Below are 20,562 nucleotides of genomic sequence, written 5' to 3'. Positions count from 1 at the left end.
TACAGTGATACCTCGGGTTAAGTACTTGATTCATTCCGGAGGTCCAAACTTAACCTGAAACTGTTCTTAACCTGAAGCACCACTTTGGCTAATGGGGCCTCCTGCAGCTGCTGCGCCGCCAGAGCACGATTTCTGTTCTCATCCTGAAGCAAAGTTCTTAACCCGAGGTACTATTTCTGGGTTAGCGGAGTCTGTAACCTGAAGTGTCTGCAACCCAAGGTACCACTGTATTTATTTCCCCCGATTTGAACTATAAAATGGTGATATCCTTGAGTCAAAATGAGAGTTCCCCTAAGCATCTTTTTAGGGAAAAAAGCACTGATGATGAGGATGATGATGATAATAATAATAATAATAATAATAATAATAATAATAATAATAATGATAATAATACCAGTCACCTTGCCTGCCTCCCCATCAAATGCCTCTCCCTCTTTCCTCACCCCCCTCCCCTTATGGCTGAGCAAGCAATTCTGCAGAAGCACGACCTTCCCCCTTCTTGCTTAACTTTTCTCCGCCGTGAGGCGTGTGTGTGTGAGAGAGAGGGGGGTGGGAAGGACGGGGCTGAGGGAAGAAGAGAGCTCCCCCCCTCTTTTTCCTTTCCTTCCTTCCTTCCCTCCCTCTCCTCTTCCCCCCTCCCTCCCTCCTTCCCCACAATGCCCTGCGAGGACGTTGACAAGTGGATCCAAGATGGCGTAGAAAAGCAATGACAGGTAAGCCGGGACTTCCCCGTTCCCTCTCGGGGAGGGCGAAGGGCGAGGAGGGGGGCGTGGGCCGACCGAGGGGCTCGGCGGGGCCCCGGGGCTCGGGGCGGGGTCCTCCGGGGTCGGGTGCGGGGCTGGAGCGAGGAGGCCGGAGGCCGAGCGGGGCCGGCGGGAGAGAGAGGGCCCTGGGGGCGCGGAGGGGCCTGCGGGAGCCCAGCAGCTCCGGGGCTGTTTCCCCCTCGGGGGTCCCGGTTGCCTCAGGGCGGGGGGGGAGGGGCGAGGCGGGCCGCGGGTTCGAGCCCCGGCCGCTCCGGGGGAAGCGGGACCTTCGAGCTGAGGAAACCAGAGCCCCACACCGATGGGTGGGGTGCGTGTTGGCGGGCGGGCGCGTGTTTTGGCGGATCTTTTTCTTTTCCGAACAGCTAAAAGCGGGGCATTTCAGGCCGGCGAACGTGGAAGCTTTTATTTAAAGGGCGGGGGTAGTTTAAAAAAAAACACACACACCAAAACACAAAAAAGCCCACACGCAACTCTTCAGGTTCGCGGGGACCCAAGGGCTCAACTAGACGGGCCAAGAAAAAGCGGTTTATATGCGCGGTATATGCGCGATATAATAACCTCGCGGCGCCAGGTGGCGCTGCCGAGCGACGTCGTCCTCCGCCCGTTTTCCCTGTTTAAATGGACGGCGCTCCAAAGTGCGGGGTGGGGGGGGGGGTCTGGATCCAGCCCGGGTCTTTGTGGAGCTGAGCAGGGAGGACAAGGACTCCAGGATTTGAACGGGAGGCTTCCCCTCCTATCGACACCCGCCCCCCAACTCTCCGCCCCTCCATGATCGAAGTTGGAAATAAATACTAGATTAAAAGAAAGAAAGGAAAAAGAAACGCACGAGAGGTTGAAGGGGTTGCTGTTTCGGAGATGTTTGGGACGGGCAATGGTGAAATCGGAGATTGGGGTGGCAGGGAAATCGGTTCTTTTGTAAGCAGGCAAAAGGTTGGTGCCTGGAAAAGTAATGGCGTGGCAAGCCAGCGGAGGCCGTGCTTAGATCAATGGCGTGGGGAGTAAGGGAAAGTTGTGACCTTGCACCCTTTCCTAAGTTAAAATGTCGATGGAAGCAAGTGAGATTTTCAAATGGAAAAATGTTCTATGTCACAGAGGCTTGCTTTTCTTTGGTGGTTCAAATACTATTACTGTACTTTTTCGCATTTAGATACACCTTAAACTAAGGCAAGGTACTTTTTTTTTTTTGCAACACCCCTTCCCTTTGCACCTAGACTTGCTTGCACAAAAGTTGATGGCCAGTATTAATTGTACTAGTTGTACTTGGAATAGGCCCATTGAAATCAAGGGAGTTTTAAGTAAATTAAGTCAGTTATTTTAAAGAGTCTGCTCTGAGTATGATGAACATAGGATGTTGCCCTGGAGAAATAAGCTTTGTGAAATACAATGTTAAAAAACAACAACCTTGATTGTAACTTCCTGGGTTGGGATAGTTTATGGAAAGGAATTTTCTTTCCAGTGGAAGCTATATTTTGGGCTCAAGGCCTGCCAGGATTTACTACATAGTTTAGCCACCAGAAATAACAGAATGCTGTTCAGGCTTGGAACTCAAAACAACTTCACAGTTATGTGTGACTGAAATTAAGGATATGTTGGTGAAATAGATTAAGCAAGGAGGGAATATGCTTGTGAGTGTAGTGCAAACTGGAAAAAAGGCTGTTTGAGTAACTTGGCTGAAGCCACACCTGAGAAACAGCCTAAAAAGTAAGAATTACTAGTTCAGTACAGGATTAAAAGTAACTTTGACTGAATATTAGAGTGATAATATTTGCAGGGTCAAATATGCTGTGATCACAAATGCTGTGAATGAGGCTCTTCACTTTATAAAGGGTGCAATTCAGCACACACTTTCAAGGAAGTAAGTCCCTTTGAATTCAGTGATCTTCTTAGTAGAAAGGTATAGAATTTGAATGTCCATGTAGTTCGTGGAAATAGACCTTTTAATTTGAGGAGAAGCCCAAAACCATAGCAGTTATTTTGTGTATATTTTATTCTACAATTATTCGTTTAGTAAAAGTGCAGCTTATTTATTTCATAAAATTTTTTCGCTTCATTACTGTTAAGAAACAAACCTCAAAGCAGTTTACAAATTTTGAGATGTGGTTGTGTAGCAGCTGGCTATTGTAAGATACATACAACAACGTTTTCTCACTCCCAGGGTCCAGAATCTTGTATTGTAAATGGTAAACATAATTTCTAATGGTTAAATTATTTTTTTTAAAAAAAGTTAAGCACTTTTAGAGCAAAGACTGAAAAAAAATTGTAACTTTTTATATTGTATTTGCTTAGATAGGTAATTAGTTCTTTTTAGAAAACCTATGTCAGCAAACAACAGTTTCAACAGTTCCCAGACTTAAAGCTAAGGAGCCTACTAATGGAATTCCTTTGATGTCTTTGGAGTCACGTGATGGTCCCACCCGTAGTTGATTCTGCTGTTATGCCATAATGCCTTCATGGTTGTTGCTGATACCCTCTGTTGCTGATCTTCCTTGTAATCCCCCCACTTTTGAGAATTATTGTACTATGGCTAACTTAAGTATAATGAAATCTATGGGCTGAAGGACTTTAATCTTAGCAGAGCTGGTTATGTAAGCAGCGCCTTATTTGCAGCAAACTTTCATGTGGATCTGGTTTAGGCTTATAGAAAATATTCACAGTGCACCAAATGCATAGTGGTGAACGAGTGAGGAAGTTGATGGCTGCTGTAACAACATTTATATGCCACTTTCCCACCACTCACTGGCCCTCAAAGTGGCTTGCAGTTGATAATTTAGTGTTCTGTTGGAAGCGGCTGCCCAGAGTGGCTGGGGAAACCCAGCCAGATGGGCGGGGTATAAATAATAATTTATGATGATGATGATGATGATGGATAACATACAAAAAATTCTGGTGACAGCCCCCCACAATCATCCATGCATTTGCTAGGTCAGCCTTCACCAATCACATTAGCTCCACCCAGCACTATGCCCATCTGTGTTATGGGTATAGTGGTGCTGATCTCCCTTGTGAATTCATTGAGATAATGTCTGTGAAGAGTGCTTCGTAAATGCTAAATATTATTAATATTTTATTATCTTTTTTCCAGTGTAAGAAAGTACCCCATCTGTGCCATAGATATAGGACCATCAGGCAGATCTCCCTTTGGCTGCTTTGTAGCAACAGAGTAGATGCCTGAATGCAGCTCAAGAAAGAATGAATGAAAAGGAAAAGAACTCAAAAGAAGAGATGCAGGCCTCAAACTGGTGTTTGGTAGGATCCTTTTTTAATTTGGCAGAGTAAAACCTTTAAATTTTCTCAAGTATTTCAATTTGTAAACTTCCATGGGGAGAATAACCAGATACATTTTTTCCTGATGGAAGAATCCCTTGAGAGTAAGGTACCTAAGGCTGCAATATACTAAACAGGGAGTAACGCTATAATACAAAACTTACTTACTTCATTGAAATCAGTGGCACTTGAATCTGAGTAGGTATTCATAGCATTGTGCTGTAAGCCTCATTGAACACAATTGTACTTCTGAATAAACAGATACAGGGTTGCACTGTAAGGAAATAATATTTGTAGGAAGATAATATCTTATCTCGTTACCCTGATGAAGATTTCTGATCACCTTTGGGCAGACGGTGGTTTGACTCTGCTGCAATACAATTTTTCTACCAAGCACCAATTTGAGGCTTGTCTCATTTTTTGAATATAGTTCAAGACAACTCTTTTTATTTACACACACATCTATTCTACAACTTAATGTATAGCATAATGGGTGGAATTAATTTTTGAACTAAGTATTACAAAGTCAGAGAGTTGGAAGGGGCCTCAAAGTTCAACTAGTTCAACCCACTGCTGATGCAGGAAACCTATCCCTGATAAGGGTTTTTAAACAGAGGCTGGATGTCCCATCTAATGACGAAGAAGCCATCATCTTCTGAGGCAGTCTGTTCTGTTGTCAAACAGCTAGCAGCATCAGGAAGTTTTAACGCTTAGTACAAATAAATTTTCTTTGTCATTTGAACCCATTGGTTTGGGGCCTACCCCTCGCAGATGTTGTTGTTCACCCTGCAAGACAGGGAAGTGTTATCTTCACTTTTATAAACACAACACAAAATATTGTACAGGTGCTCCCATTTAGAGTTTATGTTTAACCTTCGCTACACATTCACATTGACTATTTGTATACCACAATCATAGGCTGCTCAGTGGCAAATAGTACGTGTTGCAGAGGCTTTATTTGGATCTTCTGTTAATAATCTTGTGAATCACACTTGCTCTATTTCATTCATGCAATTTTTAAACCACTTAATGTAATAAAAATATTTAACTGCTTTATATAAGCACAGTAAAAATACAGTGGTACCTTGGGTTAAGTACTTAATTCGTTCCGGAGGTCTGTTCTTAAGCTGAAACTGTTCTTAACTTGAAGCACCACTTCAGCTAATGGGGCCTCCTGCTGCCGCCGCGCCACCAGAGCACGATTTCTGTTCTCATCCTGAAGCAAAGTTCTTAACCCAAGGTACTATTTCTGGGTTAGCGGAGTCTGTAACCTGAAGCGTGTTTAACCTGAAGCTTATGTAACCCGAGGTACCACTGTACAATAGTACAGTGAAATCTTGGTTCTCGAGCATAATCCATTCGACTCCCACAATGTTCAAAAACCAAGGTGCAGTGGCTTCCGAAAAATGTTCGAAAACTGGAACACTTCTGGGTTTTCGGCGTTCTGGAGCCGATTTGTTTCTTAACTAAGCCATTCGAGAACCAAGGTTCCACTGTATTCAATAAACCTACCTACAAGCTGGAAAGAAAAAACCCAAAACTATATACCACGGATAAAACTGAGCAGTACATAGAACAGAGAATTAAAATACAAGTCAGAGTCCATGAAAGCTTGTGTAAACATGGAAATGTTTAAGAGGCGTTTGAAGGTTATTATTGCCTCTGCATCATATATTACAGTGATGGAGGGCATTCCAGAGAATAGGTGCTGCATAACCAAGAAGGTAGTCTTCCACCTTGTCACTATGTGACGCAGGTGGCACTGTGATCTAAACCACTGAGCCTCTTGGGCTTGCTGACCAGAAGGTCGGCAGTTCGAATCCGTGCGACGGGGTGAGCTCCCGTTCCTCTGTCCCAGCTTCTGCCAAACTAGCAGTTTGAAAGCATGCCAGTGCAAGTAGATAAATAGGTACCTCTGCGATGGGAAGGTAAACGGCGTTTCTGTGTGCTCTGGTTTCCGTCATGGTATTCTGTTATACCAGAAGCATTTTAGTCATGTTTGTCACATGACTTGGAAAGCTGACTGTGGACAAACGCCGGCTCCCTTGGCCTGGAGATGAGCACCATACCCATAGTCCCTTTTGACTGGACTTAAATGTCCAGGGGTCCTTTACCTTTACCTATTCTGCTGGTCAGGGAATAACTAACAGGGACTTCTCAGGAGGTCATAAAGATTGACTAGGGGTGGTATTCTGCTAGGTATTTTGGTCCAAAGTCGTTTAGGGTTAGATGGCTCAGTATCTAGAGCCATCTCTGTATGGATCCTATTCATATTGTCTTGTTTGCAGTGATTTATAAGCCTACACGGAAGCCTTTATTGGCTGGATGGTGGGATGAAAAAAATCTTATGTGGTGTGATGTAGCAGTCTTCTGCCTATGCTAGGTATAGTGCCTATACTTTACTGCCATGGCTGCATGCTTCATGGTAGCTACACCCTCCACCACATGATAGTGGAAACAAAGTCCCCATCTTCCAGAAAAGGTAGGTGTATAGTTGCACCTCCATTGCATTTTCTCTTTCAGCGGCTAGGAAAGGAGGGAGAAAATGCACAGCTAGTCAAAATCAGTGTTGTACTCTTAGAAAGCTCTTTGAGCAACAAAGTAAACTGGTATTCACAATTTACTTAGGATCCACATTTGACTCCTGAGCATGGTTTGGCCTATTTTTTTAAATAAAAAAAAAATAGTCTTTACTGCTCATCCACATAGGTGCTCCTGCTCATTCACATTGTGCTAAACCATGGCTTTGTGTAATGTTTGAATATGGCTGATAGCCCAGATTCCACTAACCTGGTGCACTAGCAGAAGCCAGTGCAAGAACTCCTGCTAGGGCAACTGGATTTCCCATCTCTCCTCACCTTGCGTGCCCCTGTGCCTTCCCCATATTTAGTCTGGAGGGTCAGGAGAACTCCTAGAACAGCATGCTGAGAAAGGAGATAGAGGTTGTTCCATTGAGCAAGCAGAAACGCTTGCATTTAGAAGAGGATCACCTTAGTGCAATGTTTAATTCCTCCCAACGTGTGGTGAACTTGACTGGCCAAGTCTTGTCTAGATTTTTTTTAAAAAATGCTTTAAATAGCTTGCGATGTTATCTCAGAAAGGGCAGAAGTATTTTGGGCATTAGATTTTAGTTTTTAATTTTTAAAACAAATGTTACTGGTTCGTGCATCTGATCTTTTTTTAAAAAATTGCAGCATCTCAAACAGAGTTAAAATAGACCTGCTACTGCTTAACATTGAGCTTCGCATTGAGCTCAGTTATATTTGTATTCCAAACTATTTATACTATTCATATCTATCTAGGAATTAAACAGGTTCAGCATCTCAAAGTGGATGGCGATAAAGTCACATCCTAATATACTCTGACACTTCTTTGCTATTCTGGAAATGTGATAATGAAAGCACCCTGCATTTTCATTGAGGTTCTGGCTTCATTTGAGCCATTGCAGCCACTTCAGGGATTCCATACACAAAACACATGGTGTTCATAGCTTTTCCTCCCTCTGCCCTATTTCCCCCCCTTCATGACACATTGCTCACTCACCTTCCACAGTGTATCTTGCTGGTGATAGACACAAAACAAGGCCTTGTTTCATCCATTGGTAATTCCAGCTGTTACTGTTGTCTTAAACCTTTTCACAAAAAAGCAAGTTCCAATGCACGTCAAAATGCAAGTAGATAAATAGGTACCGCTCCAGCGGGAAGATAAATGGCATTTCCGTGCGCTGCTCTGGTTCACCAGACGTGGCTTAGTCATGCTGGCCACATGACCTGGAAGCTGTACGCCGGCTCCCTCAGCCAATAAAGCGAGATGAGTGCTGCAACCCCAGAGTCGTCTGCAACTGGACCTAACGGTCAGGGTTCCCTGTATCTTTACCTTTATGTAGCCCATGCCAAGCAGATGTCAGGTAACTACTGGTAGGGACTAGTTCATATTTTGAGGGGGGGAAGAAGGCAAGTTGTGCACACTCTGTACAGTTGCTCAAAGTTGGCAGATAAATGAAGATGACACATGCTCTCTCTGTTTACGTGCGTGTGAGAAAGTGAGTGCCACAGAAATATGCATATCCTTTCTTCATGCATACACACACAGACGTATCAGCATGTTTCAGATATATTAGCATGTTTCAGTATGTGTGTACTTACAGTATTTGAAGTCAGCAGTGGGGCATTTAAATAAAGAAGCTTGCCCACATTTCTGCTAATTCATTAGAAATTCACCTTGTCTGTTGCCCTCATTGGGAAGTTGGACTTGTAGAAGCTTGCTGAGATGAAGATTCACACAACTGAGTATTATTATTATTACATTTATATAGGCATGGATGCTCAGAACTACAAGTGGAAGGAACCTTGTGGAAGATGCCACTGACCACTTTTGTCCTTTCCCAGCAGCCACTGCACTGCATCCCATGCTATTCAAAGGGGGCTACTGACCCTCTGGATAATTTATTCAAGGAGTGCAGGGAGCTGAAAATTTATTTTGCAAGCTCTCTTCTACTCAAGTTTCTTAGAATCCAAAATCATAAACTTTTTTACTTAAAAATAATCAAAGCACTTTAAAACAAAAACCAAAAGAAGAAGAAGAGAACAGCGTGTAAAAACAAACCATGCAGGAGAAGCTTTAGTGAATCAGTGGGTCGTATGCAAAGGTGTCCACAAACAAGCAGAATGGACTTCAGTGCATACAGGTGGATTTCCTCTTCCCTGCAGCTCCTGTGCATGCCATCAGAATCTGCTCCCAGTGGTGGAGCATGTTCCCATGGAGCCTGGGGCAGGGCGCGGAGGGTGAAGGAGCCAGCTGCACATGGCCAGCCCTCGCTGTTGGAACACTCGCCACAACAGCTATGTACCCTTCTCATGCGCCCTCCCCAAACGGCTTTGCAAGGAGAGTTTCCATGGCGGGGCTCAGAGGAAGAACAAAGCCTGCTGCTCCAGACTGCCGATCAGTGGTGAGGGCTTGCCTAGTGCAGCGGGTTCCATGGAAGCACTCCTTGCAAAGCCGCTCGGGGAAGGCGTGTGAGAAGGGCACAACAGTTATGCGCCCTTTGATCCCAGCCTCACCTTTGCAAGGCTGAGGCCCTTCTCATGCTCCCCTCCCTGTGTGCTTTTTCCCAGCCTCACAAAGCCACGCAGGGCTGACTTGGAGGGCGGTGTGAGCAGCATGCACCCAACCCAAAATTCGCCCGGGGCAATTGCCCTGGCTGCTTCCCCCCCATGCTACACCCCTCTCTGCTTCAGAGGATTTGGGAACTCTTAAGACCAGATTTGGGGCTGTAGTGGGGAGGAGAAGAAAGTAAAGTCCTATTGCATGTGCAAAAGTCTGCTCACGCAACGATTTATTGACTTTCTGCTATGGAATCTTTATTTTTTCCTAGAGAATGTAACATAAGAATATAAGAAGAGTTTGCCGGGTCGGGCCAATGGTCCATTTAGTCCAGGATCCTGTTCTCATAGTCTCCAACTAGACACCTATGAGAAGCATGCAAGCAAGACCCGAACACAAAAGCACTCCTCATTGCAGCAACTAGTCTTGAGAACTACACTGTCTGTAACTGTGGAAGGCAGAACATAGACACCCAGGCTAGAAGGCATTGATATTCTTATCCTCCATGAATTTTTCCAGTCCTTTTTTTAAAGCCGTTCAAGTTGGTGGCCATCCCAGCCTCATGTGGGAGCGAATCCCATAGTTTAGCTTGCTTCTGCTAGTGGGAGATCTATAAGCAGAACTCCATTCATGGGAATCTCTGGATATAAATCAATGTATTTAGAATTGTAAAGTCAGAGTAAGTTCGAGATCAAGGGAGCATTAACGGTTACACACAGGGGGTAGGTTGTTAATCTGTCAGTCTCGCTACCTGCAAAAGGAATAGACGTTGCTGTGTTAAAACTGAAGTCCTTTGCTGAGTCGTAAAATAGGTCTGTCTTTTAAAGTGATCTAAGTAAGCTTTGTAAGTCCTACTGTGATTTTTTTAATGATACAGTCTCCAGAAATACATCTGGTATTCAGAACAGACTGAATTAGCTGAATGTTGTGTAATTCTTTGGGTTTGCAATGCCTGGGGACTATGTCTCGTGATCTTGCCTGTTTATAAAGGGACCATACTTCCAAGAGATTTAGTGGGTAAACAGTGAAAGGATAAGGGAAGCAGGATGGTTGATCTGCATGCTTGTAGATGTTCAAATTGCCAGAAGTACCGTATTTTTCGCCCTATAGGACGCACTTTTTCCCCTCCAAAAATGAAGAGGAAATCTGTGTGCGTCCTATGGGGCAAATGCAGGCTTTGAAGTAGTTGAGGTTTTTTTAGGATTTTACCCCAGGAAATAAACTGCCACAGGGGCTGGATTAAACCAACCGGTGGGCTGCATTAGGCCCCCAAAACGGACTTTGGACTTGCCTAGTAGAGGTAGTTGATAAAATCTGACATAATAAAAGGTATTCTCCATCTGACTGATATAAAAAGAAACCTCAGAAGAAACCAGCTTAACTATATAAGTTACAGTTACAGGTAATTTCATAAGTACTACCCAGATGAATCAGTAGTGTTAATATGTTGATAGAGACATGTTTTGTATGTGTTCTGATAGGGCAATGGTTTTCAAAGTGTAGTCTAGGGAGGTCTGAAATCCCTTGGCAGCTTATCAGGGGAAAAGTAATGAAGGTCAGTACTCCCAGAGACACAACTTGCTCAGCATTACTAGGCAGCTGTAGGGGCATATTCCATGTTCACGCAGGACAGAAGCAAGGACCAGCCAGCCTGGTATGTACCATAATGAACACTGCACACTATGATATGCCTCAAAATCCTCTAATAATAAGGATTCCTCGGGAGAAAAGCTAATGTGGAAAGGGTTTCCTGAAGGTAGAATCAAAATCACTGTGCTGGGTGTTCCTTTTCAAAACTGGATTTTGAGTTAGTGGGATTCCCTCCCACAAAACTTTCTAAAGTTTGGGATTTAAATGCAGGAGTAATAATCCTGTTTAAGATTTTTTTGGGGGGAGGGCAGTAAATGTCTTCATTCTGAAATATGTTTTGTAAGTATGTCTCTAGACTTTGAATCTGGAATGCTTGGTGAGGGATTTAAGCTAAACAGCAAAGTGTTGCTCCCCTCCTTTATGCAACATTTACAAACGCAAAGCTGTAGTATTGAATTTTTATAGTATTTCCAAGCTGCTTGTCTTAAAACGTTTCTGCAAGTTTGCTTGCAATGAAGATTGAATTATTTTTATAACATTAGAAGTTAATTACGCCTTCAACCCAGAAACTGTAGAAAATAAATAAAAGATGAGAGATGCTTCTAATGTGGGCTCGATTTGTGGGTGTGTTTAATTGTTTGCACTCTACTTTTAGTGGGGGAAGGGATTGGCAGGCTGCTAGCACGCTAATAAGAATTAGTCCTTGTGAACAACATGCTTCTATAATCCTGCATACACTTCACCACTTAACTGTCTCTGCTTCATGGCCGCTGGCTTTTAGGACAGTATGATCACATCTTATGCGGGGGTTCGGTTCCAAGAGTTCTACGCAAGCACAAAAATCTATATATTGGTGTCTAAAGGATTTTCTTAAGAGTGATTTTGATGTGATGCTAGGAATGAGGATTGCAGGATGCCAGTTGATCTTTTTTAAGTTCTGACAGTTTTGAGTAGTTCATGTTCAGCAAAGTTGACTGTTATAGTTGGAGTCCTCAGGTGGATGTAGTTCATTTAAGTGTGAGATACAGTGCTGACTGAAACATACTTCCTTGCCTCCATCCCTTTGCATCCCCCCCCACTCATACACAATTCTGTTGTTGGCTTACTTGGATGAGTTGTCTTAGCCCTTGCTGTGCCCCATAGACACTTGTGTGTGTGTGGTTGCACCCATCATTCCACTGTAGTTATGGCCCCGATTCTCACTTTAGAGCAAGGATGGGGGAACCTGTTGCCAGATATTGTTGGAATGCAGTTTCCACTAGCCCCAACCAGCTTGACGTATGGTCTGGGTTGAGGGGAGTTGTATTTCAACAACAATTGTAGGATCACGAGCTCCCTACTCGTTCAGTGTATTTGGGGGTGTATAGCATGTTAGGGAGACTTGGCAAAATGGGTCTTTGCAACTGGGTTCTATAAAAGGAATAGTCCCATACCAGTTGTTCTGATTTATATTTAAATGAGCCAAGCCTCCCGAAACATTCCTCTCATTTTCCATTGCACTATGTGAAGCAGTAGTAAAGGGAATAACTCTTCTGTACGTGCCACTATGTTACACCGAGGACTTTCTCTTTTTGAAGATCAGTCTGGGGAAAAGCTGTTCACACTGTGCTGCTCTGTATTGAATCCAATTAAAACCCTTGCCAATCTGCTATTATTGATAAGGAGGCCAATTGAAATCCTGCTTATATCTTCTTCATTGATCAGTGTGTTCAACAGAGGTAAATATAAAGCAAGATATGTTGCTGTGACATTCACCAGTTGGCGAGGATGATGGCAGGAGGGAGCAAGGCTTTCTTCTTGCTGAGCAATTCGGAAGAATATTTTGCCTAATATCTCTCAAATGACAGAGACTAGAAACTTCGTTGGAAAAAAGTAAGCCATGAAACCAAATTACTGATCTATTCATTGGGCAATGAGTTGCATTACAAAATAAGTCAGAACTTGAATAAGTAGGCAGGAGTAGCCATTGTGCCACCCAGATGTTGTTGGACTTCACCTCCCATGAGCCCCAGACAGCATGGCTAATGGTCAGCAATGATGGTAGTCGTAGTCAGTGACATCTGGAGGGCAGCATATTGGCTACATTTGAACTATGACAACACTAAGCTTGTGGGTGCTTGCTATGTCACCATGCCAGTTTCCAGCAAAAGTATGACAATGCTTGAAAAAAATTCAGCAAGTGCTCTAAGGCTAGAGTAGGGTTGCTAATTGGCCTTACCTATCTCTTTCCAAATTATGTACAAGAAGTAAGCTAAAAGGTAAAGGGCCCCTGGACCATTAAGTCCAGTCAAAGGTGACTATGGGGTGCGGCACTCATCTCGCTTTTCAGGCCAAGGGAACCAGTGTTTGTCCACAGACATCTTTCCGGGTCATGTGGCCAGCATGACTAGACCGCCTCTGGTACAACGGGACACTGTGACAAATGCCAGAGTGCACGGAAACGCCGTTTACCTTCCCGCTGCAGCGGTACCTGTTTTATCTACTTGCACTGGTGTGCTTTCGAACTGCTAGGTTGGCAGGAGCTGGGACAGAGCAACGGGAGCTCACCACTGTCACGCAGATTTGAACCGCTGACCTTCCGATCGCCAAGCCCAAGAGGCTCAGTGGTTTAGACCACAGCACCACCCACTCCCTTGCACAAGAAGTAGATTTACATTGGCTAATTTTGCTTTGCATTTGGAGGAGCAACTCCTTTCGATATTCTCAACTTCCACTTTCATCCTTGCTCAGAGGATGTCATCTGAGATGCAGTTTTAATGTGACCAAGTAAGAAGGAATATGTCTACCTATTTAGTCATACCTTCTTAATATCTTTGCTAGACTAATAATGGCACAGATTACATGTGACTATAGGACAGGTAAAAGTACATGATACTGTAGGAGAGAGAAGTTAACTCTTAATACTGTGTTTCCTTAACATTTTGTAGCACTAAATTGAGAACCATGCCCAGAAGTTCTTACTGGAGTAGTTTCAGCTTAAAGAATCAGCAGCATAGGTTTTATTTGGGACCTTTGTATGCTGTATTCAGGCACTATTTTCATTCAAAGTTCTCTGCCCTACCCTTCCTAGCTGCTGTGATTAAATCAAAATATTCTGGGTGGGACGCAAGTTTCAAATGCATGGAGTGTGCAGCTGATAAATTTCCTGGTTTGGACTGTGTATTTGGGGGAAGCTTAGAAAACCACTGGGCTAAAAGCAGATTGTTGAGGATTGTTTAGGATAATATGCAGTAACTGTTTAAGCATTTTCCATATGTTCCTTGTCAAATATTTCTTTCTTGTAAAAATGTAACTCGCTATGGGGCTTGAAGAGAATTGCCTTTGCATTTTAAATAAATGATAACTACTCTATTGGGGCACTAATTGAAATATCTAAAAGCTGTTATTTTCTTTTTTATATACTTGGTATACTAATGTTATTGGTAATACCCATGCAAATGCCCAATTTCCTACCAATTCCAAAGAAAACAGGTTTTTTGTTAGTTTGCTTTACGATTGGCATGTAGTGTACTGCTTTCCTTCACAAGCTGCAATATCAACCATTAGAATGAAAAAAATCTTCAAGTGCTGTGAAACTGGTCTGTTTTTATTGTTGTTTTGTGTAGCGTGAACCCTATTGGGATCATTCAGATGTTTTCAGTATATTTTGCAATGTTGGACCCTTTGTATGTGTTTGTATGATTGTGGATTAAAGTGTGGTAGGTAAGAAAACGATCACTGATGGCTGTTTTGCAAAAGTAGCATGAACTACTAGCTGGGACGGGGAACTGTAAGTTGTTGGACATCAGTTCACATCATTTCCAGCCAGTATGGCCAATGGTTAGGATTCAGGAATGATGGGAGTTGTAGTCTAATAATAGGAGAGCCACATTCTAGTATAAATAATACTAGAAATAGTAGTTTTTGGGATGTTTGAAGAAATTTACAAGACTTAAAACTACCTGTAAGTGCTTCCTAGCCAGTGATAATATGCCTGTAGACTCAGAAAAGCCATACCAAAAAAGTTAAAGCTTTCACCACATATTTAACAGTACAGTGGTACCTCTGGTTACGTACTTAATTTGTTCTGGAGATCCGTTCTTAACCTGAAACTGTTCTTAACCTGAAGCACCACTTTAGCTAATGGGGCCTCCCGCTGCTGCCGTGCCACCGGAGCATGATTTCTGTTCTCATCCTGAAGCAAAGTTCTTAACCCGAGGTAATATTTCTGGGTTAGCGGAGTCCGTAATCTGAAGCGTATGTAACCTGAAGTGTATGTAACCCGAGGTACCACTGTATTGTGTATTTAAAAGTGCTTCCATTTTTGTTAAGCTCCCCCCCACATTATATGACCCACTAACAACAGAGCAGTGGGGGTGCAGCTTGGTGAAAGGATTGTTGCTGCTGTCACAGTGCAGCTATGAACCTCAGTAGACTGCATTTACTTTTACAGTTGGCCAGGTTTTGCCATCTTCTGTGGCCAATAACCTAGGAGACTGATGAACTGTTAATAGTTTTCTCAAGGCTGTGGAAGATATGCACATAAGTTAGACATAGTTCTCTATATGCATCTGATCATTTCTCCTGGCTCAGGACACCTCTGATTATTGTCAGAAGTGTGTGAGAACATGCCACTGGCAACTTGCTTTTTGTTGTGTTTTGGTAGTGCGTTTCACCCCCCTGTGACATAATGCATGATGGTGGCAAAAGTCACCTTCATATATACGAAGAAAATCACAGTAGTATTGGTCTTGGCATTGACTGACTGGCATGAAACAAAATGTAGGCAAAAGTTTTTTTCCAGTGTAAGATGCAACAGAGGCTTTGGCACGGTGCTCCCTTTATGCAGTTTAGCTTCTTATCTCCTTGATTGGATACAGGGCTTTTAAACACCTCCCCCTGCCGCTGTGTGACTACAGAGAGAGTTCATCTCTCATGCATCTTCTCTTTCCTTGAAGCACATGAGCAATGGTTCCTACCAGAACCACAGCTGTTGCTCACACTGGGGATCACACAGTGTGTGTGCTTTATGTGTATTGAAGTATTTTGATTGTTTTTTGGTTCACGGGGAGTGGGGGAAGCTGCTATGGTGTGCAATAAATGGCAGTTCTGGGCTAAAACTTCCCCCCAAAACTTTTTGCTATGGGTGGTGGTGGAGAAATAGATATTACATCAGGAAGGTGAAGGAAACTGCCTTCCCTCTTCTGCATTTTTTGGGAGAGCCAACTTTCGGCAAAACTGGAGAAACTGAGTTTACAGCTGATTTTCATGTTGTATTTTCTGAAGGGGGTTGTAAAAGTTGTGGGCATGTGTGTGACTTTTGCACTCCTCAAAACTCTGGAAGGTGAAAGGGCGGACCCACTGGAAATAAATTGGAAAAGGCCCACTGTGGGGAGGCAGACTCTGCAGAAATTGTGTCCCCTTTCCACAGAATGAAGCCTCCACTGGACCAAAGAACCTTCCATCTGTGTGAAGGACACTGTTGGATACATCCCATTGCATTTCATGCAAATGTTTATTACCTATTGGAGTGCTTGGAAGAGAAGGATGGTAATTTAAGCAGCCAAATAGTTTCTTAGAACTTTTAATTCCCTAACAAGCCATAACTTCTACTATTATTCAGCTATTATTTTCAAGATTTTGGGGTGCGCGCTGTGCTTTTCCAAGGGCTCAACTTTGAAGGCATATTTCTTATTTCAATCAATGGTTTCCTCCCTAACCCTCCATTGTGATACATTTTAAGGGATAGGTTCATGCAGTTCATTCTGAAAACATTGATTGGAAAGACTGATAAGTTTAGGTAGTGATTTATTGCTGTTGTCAGTCAGCCACAGTCATATATACTCTAGTGAAGTTTTTAAATTAAAAATGGGCATGCCATTATGTTTTCTAAAGTGAATGCAAAAGAACCATAATCACTTGTCTCAAGAAGTATTTAAGATATTTCTGTGGTCCATATGGTGCTCTGACAGTGGAATGCAGCAATTCACTTAAAGAATTAAATCAAGTATTTTGAAAAAGGTCTGAAGGTCAGTAAGGATCAATATATATTCCCTAAGGCTCAGACAGAGCTACTCAATCTTCACCAATATATTTTCAGGATTTCTCTTAGATTGGAAAAAGTGCACAGACAGCACAGAAGTGAGAAGCACTCAGTGTGTTTTTCCTTTCCACAACCAATAACAATCTGTGGGGCCCATAAGAAGCTGCAAGAAGAAAGGGCATCAAGGGTACAGATGCAAAATTAAGCCTTATGGGTGTTTTATACTATATTGGTAAACATGTATTTTTAAAAGACCTGTCAATATATTTCTGCAGTTCATCACACCATTTTCTGTTGAGAAAAGAAAAACCAAATAGGTTTCCTTCCAAACAGCATATTAAAATAATACAAATGGGAAATATAAGATTGTAAAGCTGCTGTATCTCGATTGACACCATACCATAGCAGGAGGACCAGCCAGATTGCAGGGTACATTTATATTTATATTTATCATTTCTGTAGCACTTTAGAGTGCTACACACACTTCAATTTATCATCTAAGTAATTTTTACAACAGCTACATTATTTTTGGTTTTGCTGCTACGATTAGTTTTGTTATTGCCTTTCAAATCCTTGGGAACTGCCCCAAGTATATATTGATACAGAAGAGTGGAATATAAATTACAGCATAACTAGTTATGCTGCTATTGTAGATCAGGGTCTGAGGCTGAGAGAGAGAGTGTGTGAGAGAATGGGACTTATGTGCGCGTGTGTGTAGGACTGCAGCTATGGTCAGGAAACTCATGAGGGCTTCCAGGAAGATGGTTGGGTACAGAAAGTTGCAGATGCAGCCATTCCCTGTGGGCTACAGTAGAGGAATCAAATCATGCTGAGAACATTTTAAACTGAAGTAACTCTTCATGTGAATGTATCCCAGCAGCATGTTACCATACTAAAATGGTTATATATTCTTTGAAAATGGAGTTTTTGAATGCATCAAATCAGCCATTACTGTGCTATGTTGCAGTAGTGCATAACCGTGTGCGGTTTTCCAAATGATAAATGCTCACTTTGGTTCCACTCTGCACACGCTCCTTTTTGCATGTTTATTTTTGTCTTATTTCTGAGCCATTTATCCAACCATGAAATTATTTTTTAAAAAACAGATTTTTGTGTGTCCAGAAGAGGGTGATATTTATACTATCCCAGGAGTTCCCAAACAGTGGTCCATGGACCACTGGTGGTCTGTGAGCTTCATTAAGGTGGTGTGTGGTGTGTCTGTAAAAATACATTTAAAATTGTACAGCATCTAGCACAGTGCATTACAATTTGTACAACAATAGCCCACCAAGTTCTTCAACAAGTTTCCAGTGGTCTGAGATGGGGGAAAGGACTGGGGGGGCACTGTATATGTGTCTCTTTATCTTCAGCCAACAACTCCTTCCATTCTCAGGACTCTCTGTGACTACTGAGGAATGACACAAACAACTTTATTTTTCCTTGACTTCCCCTACACACCAGCCAATTTACTTTTTGTTTACACTTTGTGGTACCTATTATTGCTGAAAGACTCTAAAGCCTGCAAGTCCCAGTTCTGAGGATCTCTTCAGCTACTCTAAGCACTAAACCATGGGTAGGCAAGCTAAGGCCTTGGGGCCGGATCCAGCCCAATCGCCTTCTAAATCCGGCCCGCGGACGGTCCGGGAATCAGTGTGTTTTTACATGAGTAGAATGTGTCCTTTTATTTAAAATGCATCTCTGGGTTATTTGTGGGGCCTGGCTGGTGTTTTTACATGAGTAGAATGTGTCCTTTTATTTAAAATGCATCTCTGGGTTATTTGTGGGCCATAGGAATTTGTTCTCTCCCCCCCATATAGTCAGGCCCCCCACAAGGTCTGAGGGACAGTGGACCGGCCCCCTGCAGAAAAAGTTTGCTGACCCCTGCTAAACTACCAAGTGGCTTTTACTTGTAACTTCTCTGTGAATAATTCCTCCTTGGGCTATTAGAGGGGTTGCTCTTTCTTTCTCTATGGCATTGTCTGTCTTTTAGCAGCAGCAGAGCTTTACCCATCTCCTGAACAGGCAGCCATGCATACTTTGGGTAGGCTGTTTTCAGCCTGGTGGGTTGCAAGTTGTGCAAAGGTACTCTGATATTTTTTGATCTACCCTATACCCTATACCCTATGTATTGGAAGATAACGTATGTGCAGTTTTAAATAGTTTTCTATGTTTTAATCTTTTAACTAAGAAAACAACACAAAGAAAACAACACAAAGGTACCAGAATAAAATATCCAATTGAAAATATACGATATAGAATCAGATTAAAATTGCTGCCACTAGTACAGTGGTACCTCGGTCTACGAACGGTCCTGTTAACAAATGATTTGGACAACGAACTCCGCAAAACCGGAAGTAGGTGTTCCGGTTAGCAAACTTTGCCCCGGAAGACAAACGGAAGCCGAACGGTGGAAGGGCACCGGCAGCGGGAGGCCTCAGTAGGGAAAGTGCGCCTCAGTTTAAGAACACTTTGGTTTAAGAACGGACTTCTGGAATGAATTAAATTCGTAAACCGAGGTACCACTGCATGCAGTTGCAAAGTGTCTGATTCTCTTCTATATGGTACAGAAATAATGAGAAACCATCTCATGTGCCATAATTCCAGGATAGGGTATTTGGCATTTCTAACATTGCTTAGTGGGTTTTATTTGCATGTGGGCAATCCAGTCTTATGGTTTTGCTTTATCTGTTTTGTAACAACAGAAGTTCTGGCTGATGCAAGGCCAAGGGTGGAGGAAAGAGCCAATAAGTAGTTGTGCCAGCAGCATTAAGTTGATTATGGCATGTGCAGCTGCCATGGCTCTGTCTTGCTTTTCAGTTCTGGCGTGTGGTTTGAAGTTTGCAAAAGGAAGTTACAAGAACACCGCCACTTGCCTAGTATATCAAATATTCTACAGAGATGAAGCATTAGTTGCTAGAGGTCAACTAGCATATTATTACCCTTCTCATTGAGCAACTTTTCCTACCTAGAGGGAATTCTAGAATGATTTTCATAATTGCAGGGAGGAACTTTACAGTCAGGTAGTACTTAATAAATGGGATCCTGAGGCTTGTCCTATGTACATAGGTTATACATGTGGATTAAGCCTTAGGACTCTCATACCTTCACTCACTGCATGTAAAATATTTGATGTGAACTGGGGCTTACACAAATAAACACTTGGTCATAGAATTCTTACACCCTTCCTTCCACTCTTTTTTTTCTTCATATTGTGTGAATGTGGCCTATTGGCATAAGCCTTTATACAGTGGTACCTTGGGTTACATACACTTCAGGTTACAGATGCTTCAGGTTACAGACTCCACTAACCCAGAAATAGTACCTCGGGTTAAGAACTTTGCTTCAGGATGAGAACAGAAATCGCGCGGCAGCGGGAGGCCGCATTAGCTAAAGTGGTGCTTCAGGTTAAGAACAGTTTCAGGTTAAGAAGGGACCTCCGGAATGAATTAAGTTCTTAACCCGAGGTTCCACTGTGCAGTGGTCATTAGTTCATTAGTAGTCACTAGTTCCTTGTCTGTGAATCAGCTCCAGGTAGTTTTAAAGCCAGATCCTAAATGTGTCGTTTCAAAGCCAGAACCAGAAATGTGTTCATAGAGTTAATATTAATGCATTATGCCAAATGTCACAACTGAAATTATGGCCATTTATATTTGCTTTTTTTCTTTTCACACAATGCATTGCTATGGGGAAACCTATTCTTGCTGTGTGTGTTTTAACACTATCTGACAAAACTTCAGCATTGTTCAGCTCTGTAATTTTCCTTCTACTACTCTGTAAGATAAGTAAAAAACCTTGTGTCTTTTTCTTGAGATATGAATT

The 20,562-nt window shown here is 42.6% G+C and overlaps 1 protein-coding gene across 6 annotated transcripts in view; it reads left to right on the top strand.

The window, feature by feature from the left end:
* Window positions 1–526: 526 nt before the first annotated feature.
* Window positions 527–20,562, top strand: part of HELZ (helicase with zinc finger) — a 116,546-nt gene continuing 96,510 nt past the window's right edge. Inside the window, exons 1-2 of one of the 6 annotated variants that reach the window (XM_083598526.1) lie at window positions 632–713; window positions 3,847–4,010. The gene's annotated coding sequence lies outside the window, so the exon portion shown is untranslated. Of the gene's footprint in view, window positions 714–3,846; window positions 4,011–20,562 lie in introns of all 6 variants that reach the window. The other 5 variants (XM_083598528.1, XM_083598527.1, XM_083598525.1 and 2 more) reach the window with 5 other exon arrangements.

This window comes from Podarcis filfolensis, assembly GCF_964270895.1.
Source record: "Podarcis filfolensis genome assembly, chromosome: 2".
Lineage (NCBI taxonomy): Eukaryota > Metazoa > Chordata > Lepidosauria > Squamata > Lacertidae > Podarcis > Podarcis filfolensis.
Note: the sequence above shows the minus strand (reverse complement) of the source record. Positions and strands in the feature narration are given on the sequence as shown.